This window comes from Pelodiscus sinensis, chromosome 1, assembly GCF_049634645.1.
Source record: "Pelodiscus sinensis isolate JC-2024 chromosome 1, ASM4963464v1, whole genome shotgun sequence".
Lineage (NCBI taxonomy): Eukaryota > Metazoa > Chordata > Testudines > Trionychidae > Pelodiscus > Pelodiscus sinensis.
The window spans coordinates 186,771,248-186,777,323 of record NC_134711.1 but is presented as its reverse complement, the minus strand read 5'-3'; the positions used below and the strand labels follow the sequence as shown (position 1 = coordinate 186,777,323).

The following is a 6,076-nucleotide window of genomic DNA, read 5'->3' as shown; positions in this document are numbered from 1 at the left end:
AAGGGAGCCTATGTGAATACAGGATTTCCATCATGTATCACAGCATTCTGATGCAATAGTCTGTTTGCAGTGCACATCCTTTTTGGCATGCCATACAACCTTGCTATTGCAGGTGAAATTATCTTTTCTTTTTGCCCCCCTAAAACCACTTTCCCATGCCTGTCTACCTCCTTTCAAGACTCAGCTGAAAACTCATAATTTTTCCTTGTACCACTGCCTCTCCTTTCTCCGACCCTCAGAAATTCTTCATTAGTAAAACCATAAAGTATGTTGGGATGCAGTTGGTAGGAAAAATCCTACACACATTGTACCAAACCTTTGTTATTGCAATATATGAAGCATATTTTAAAGAACTGCCCTCACAAGAACTCGAATTTCCTTTCCTCAATTACCAATCTGAAGTGTTTGTGGGAAGAGCAAACATGTCAATTTTCATGGGTAAACGTATCAGTAATCCCCAGAACAATAATTAGGTCAAGTATTTGCTACAGACAAATAATTAGCATATCAAAATCCCTTTGGATGTCATTGACTGCCTTTGTTTTCTAATTTTAAGTAATTTATTGTTTGAAAAAAGTGCCAGGCTGACATCCCTGGAGACAGAATCCCTCTATTTATCCACACAACAGATACAAGATGGACAGCCTCGGTGTAAGTTTCCCCATAATCCTCACCAATGTGCTGCCCTTCTGTTTTGATGGACTCATTACAAAGCATCAGACAATTAATTTGATATTATTACCAATTCCATCTAATAAAGCTGACAGGCGTGTCAGTTAAAGCCCTTGATGTGGGCCTTGCCCTACTAGCAAGTGTGCTACACAGCATACCAAACAGTTATTAGACAGTAATAATTTTTGATCACTGCTCACTAGTGACTTAATCTAAATTTTAACCAGAGATTTAGAAGTGGAGTGTTCTGTTTGTCATTTATCAGTCTTTCCTCAAGCCTGCATTTTTTTTTAAATAGACACTGCAAAAGTTAATGTGTATACAGTATTAATTATTAACTTGAAAGTTCTAACTGATCATAAATCTAACTCTATGAATTCCAATAAAACATTTCATTTACTAGGGAATAGTATCAAACAGAACAAAACAAAAAACCAGAAATGTCTTTCTCTGCATTCCATACATGCTTTTTCTAGATGGGGAGTTGGAATTATGTACTCAAAAGTTTGTCAGTATTCTGACCTGTATTAAGTCTGGTATTTGCTGATTTGCTTGTTTGCTTTAACTCTCAAGTTATACCAAATACACAAATAGTTATTTTTTTAAAAAAAAATACATGGTTGGAATTTAAAATATGGTAGGTCAGATTTTATGGCAGATTGATTTTTAAGATTAACAAATTTGACAACATCCTATAAATCAAAACTTAGTTTTGTTCAGTTACATTAGGGAGTGACACAGACAAGTGTTTAGTGACCTAAACTTGCTGGAGTTTGAAATGTTTAGGGTCTATGATTGGGTGGGCAATAATTTTTGAAGGGAGGCCACTCCAAGATTTTGGTAAGTAGTCAAAGGATGTGTGGTCTGGGACAGAAATAGGTGCAGAAGGAAAGTCTGGGTAAGGGATCAGGGTGCAGGAGAGGGTGTGGGGATCTGAGAGGGAGTTTGGGTGAAGGAGGGGGTTGTGACCTGGGGCAGGTACTTGGGGTGCAGGGACCAAGAGGGGATGTGATGCAAGAGAAGATTCTGGCCTGAAGAAGGGTTTACAAGCAGGGGCAGGGTGTGGGAGGGAGTTGGGGGGAGGAAGGGGCTGGGGTGTCAGAGGCAGACTCCCAGCCAGCAGAACTCTCAGGCATGCTTCCCTGCCAGCAGCCCCAAACTGCAGACTGGCTGTGCATGTGGCTCCCTGCACTGAAGGGATAGAGGAAGGTTTCACATGCTGCCCCCACCCCTAAGAATATCTCTCAGCTCCTATTGACCAGAAACTGGCCAGTGGGAGCTAAAAAATTGTGCTGCACTGCCTCCACCCCCAGCTCCCATTGGTTGGTTTCCAGACAATAGGAACTGAGGAGACAGGGCAGGAGGGCAGGGCAACATGCTGAAGCCTCTCCCTTCCTTCTCCCTCCCAACAGCACAGAAAGCAACACAAAGCAACTAGACACTATGGTCGGTGCTGCTCCCTGGAACAGGGGCAGTGCGGGCTGGATAAAAAGGCTTAGAGGGCCATATCTAGCCCACAGGCCGCATCTTGCCTGCCTCTGGTGTACAATCAACTACCTGGAAATACAATTTCAAATCCCAACAAGATTAACTCTGATATTCTTCCTTCAGGAGTAGACAATTTAATTCTGTGCAACAGGCCTTTTAGATAAGAATTTTAAACTGTCTGCTCTGAATTGATAGCGAAGAATTTTTTGTAAAATTATGAATATACTCCAATTTTTTTCTACTTTTATTTTGCAAGGTGCTACAAGCCAATTGGTTGCCTCCCTCCATTCTAGAGATTTCCATGCTGCTACCCAAAGTTAGGACACAATCCTTAGAGTTGTTGAGCCCCTAAATTCTCATGAAAGTCAACAGTTTGTAAAGCCCTTTGGGACTCTTCAGAATGAAAAGCCCCATGTAAATATAACATTTAACTTCTGTCAATAAGGGAAAAAAGAGACTACTTCCAATAGATTATCATTTCCAAAAGATAACTAACCTATCTAGATTTTTTCCTACTCACTTAAAAAGATGCACTGTTTAACATTAAATTGCTTGACTAACCACACTAATTGACAGATTTTGCTGTTTGCCAGCTACTTAAATGAACTTGGGAAGAATAGCATACCTTCAACTTTACACTAATTTCCAGACATCATATCTGGTTAACATCTGCCTGGCTGAACTGAGAGCTTTGCCACGCAGATTTTACTAAAGCTAACCAAGGTTACAACAATGCCATTAACCAAGAACACAGAAATAGTACCAGAGGGCTATGAATGTGATTCATGGATTGTGAAGTCAAAAGCTATTGATCTGTAGCAGCTGCTTGGATTTTAAGATAGGCTGAGATGTGGTCACATCCTTGATGTTGTAAAATGTGACATTTTATTAAAATCTCTGCATCAGTGAAATTTATTGTGCTCCAGTGTTAAGGATTTTTGGATATGGGGGTTAATAAAATTTTAGATTATGTTGCAACAGAAGCCATCTAAAGCATAAATTCAGACTTTGCAGTCAATAAGTCTAAATAAGATATGATATCACTTCACATAGTTATATTTAATTAAATCTTTATCTCAAATGTTTTGACAACTATGGAGCACAAACTAGAAATATAAAAAAGCCAGTCTGGCTTATACCCCTTACCCAGCAAATATCCCATTCTAACAAAAGATTTTTTCTTTCCCTCTGAAATGCACAATTATAGTAACTCCTCTAACGTGTTACATTTTATTTACACTCCCCCATTATAATTGTATATTCGATATATCCTCCCTGTGATATACAAACAGATTTGCATATGCTGTGTGTTATGTCACATGTAACAGATCAATGCTGAACTCTGCAAATTCCACACATAAAAAGGATTTTACCATGTGTATTATCACAATTTGAACTATGGCCCCGATGTACACTGCTTACACACAAATCTCCTTCTTAACCAAGTGGTTACGTGGTTCTGCTGTAATATTACAAGAGTAAAACCTTCCTAGCCATTTTTGCGCATTCACTTTTCAGAGTAGAACTCCATTTTATAGGGACACAACTAATACTTTTTTTTATTTCAAAAATTCCAGTTTCTGATCATAGTTAAAGATTACTCCAGGCCCCAATTTGTTTACAATTTGTGCATGCTCACACACATACACACACAGATTTTCCTGTTCAGACCTCTGAGTCAAACAACATCCCAGTGGGTGACACTTCTCACCTACAATGTATGACATTCAGTTAACTATGTCAATAAAATAAATCCACTTTGTAACTACTGGCAGATGGGTGGGAGAGGACTCAGCCCAATCAGCTTTGGCTTGTAGGAAGGGACAGCATCACACTCCAAAAATCATGAGGGTTCTTTTTTTTAAAGAGTAAATGAAAGGGTGTTGGGCTTTTTTTTTTTAAACTCCTGCTCACTTGTCCCAGTGAGGGTGTGACAGTGTCACCCAAAATGCCAAATACACCGGGTGAAGGGCTTTTGGCCTCTGCTGCAGGAAGCCACAGCCCCAGCCCAATTAAGTCTGTCCCCATCCAGCTCCCATTCAGTTCAGTGCCCTGCCCCAGCTTCATCTCTGCTCCTCCTGGAGTTCGGCCCCACTCTCCTGCCAGGCATTTGGTGGGCTGCAGTAGGGACCGTTCTGCTCTTCACAGCCTGAGGGAGCAGCTCCAGGGTCTCTTCCCGTCCCTCTGTCCCAGGCTGGTGCTGCAGGGGGAAGCAACAGAGGAATTCTCCTGGCCCCATTGCTCCCAGGAGTAATAGGGCTGGGAGCTGCCCCGAGATGTTGGGCTCTAACTCCCTCCTCCTCTCCTGTGAGAACAGCTTTGGTCTTCAGAGAGCAGAGGAGGAGGAAGGTCTTCCTGCAGCCTCCTCTGATGGGTTGCTCAGCCCCAGGACTGGCAGGGCAGCAAGACTAGCAGTCTGCCAAGCAAAGGATGTTTTCTCTCTGTGCCAACTGCAGGGCTGAAGTGAAATTAGTGGATGCAGAGCCAAAGTCTCCCCTCTATCCCTCTCCTCCCACGCTGCAGTGGTCCCACCCTTACAAACTCCTCTGCCCTACCAGAGTTTCCGGAGTGGTGTGGACAGCTCATTTGAAGGCATTCGAGCTCCAGGAGGGAGGAGGAGGAACGGGGATGGGGTGCACTCGGAGGTAGGGTGGGGGTTGGTGAAAAGGGGTGGCGCGGGCGAGGGGCCTGGCGCAGAGTGGGGGGTGTTGAGTACCCACTAGCAATAAGAGAAGTTGGCACCGATGCTCCAGGCTGGCCTCAAATTGGTAGCGGGCCAGAGCTTCACATCTCCTGGCAGGCTGGGTACAGCCCAGGTCCTGTCACTCCTGGGAAAATCAGGAGAATGGGCAACAATGACACCAGCAGAAAGCATTTAGCTCCACCCCCAGCCCACTTAATTTAGGCCCATCCCTACTCTCCACACGACTCCATTGGAGCCACTGGTGCTCTGGGCCCCACCTGAGGAACACAGAGAGGGAGCCCAGATGCTCAGGACCTGACCAAGTGTACCTTAGGATGGGGGGGGCGGTCAGAGTGAGCAGGCTAGGCCTGGGAGTACAGCCTGCCATCTTCTGCAGAGCTCAGCAGCTTGGAGCCTGCTCTCACTTCCGTTTTCCTGTTTGGATAATGTAGTAGCCCAAACTGGTCCCTCGTCACCCTCTTCTTTACCCAAGTAAACACCCCTGCTATCTCTAGTGTCCCCTCCCTGCAAGACACTTTTCCTCCCCTTCTGCAAGGAACAGAAAGCAGTTGGGGGCAGCTGCTGGAGCAGAAGGTTCCCCCATCCCTGGCAGGCAGCAGTTGCTGCTCCCAGGCTGAGAGGACGCCCCCGGAAAACATGAGGCAGCAGGACAGGGAGACAGAAACAGCTGCAATGCACGATGTACTGTGCAGCGGGGAACACTGGAAAGGACTGTTCTCCCCACCCCCTGTTCTCCCCGCTTCCCACCATCGATAATGGTCTTTTTCAGCCATGGAGAGATCAACTACTCGACTCAGAGGGACAATAAAGCTGACTCTGCACCAAAGGTTCGAATAAGCATGAGGAAGAGTTTCTGGCGTGTGAACTTTTGAAGCTAGAGGGCTTTTAGGAGTCACGGGGAAAGAAAAGGAGAAACTCGAGCACAAAATGTGATTTTCTAGTTGACCAGCCCCTTTCATTTGGAACTAACCTAGCCAAAGAGAAAACATGAGAGATCTAAAAATGTAAGACACGCTGTAAGCCTTGATACCCTTGCAGTATTCCCCTCTCACCCCCACCCCAAACCATAACTGAAGCCTCCGGCCCAGCCAGTACCACTAGCCTTCCCCTGTAGCTGTGGCTGCAGCAGCAACAGCAACACAATACCTTGCAGAGACCTAATTCAAGTGAAACGGCAGCAGGAGGCTCAGCTGGAACACTCCCCTTTTGCTG

General features: G+C 44.7%; 1 protein-coding gene across 1 annotated transcript in view; it reads left to right on the top strand.

Moving 5' to 3' along the window:
- The window catches only part of KCNJ6 (potassium inwardly rectifying channel subfamily J member 6), a 61,550-nt gene that overhangs the window by 28,042 nt on the left and 27,432 nt on the right, over positions 1 to 6,076 (top strand). The gene's annotated exons all lie outside the window — the stretch shown is intronic.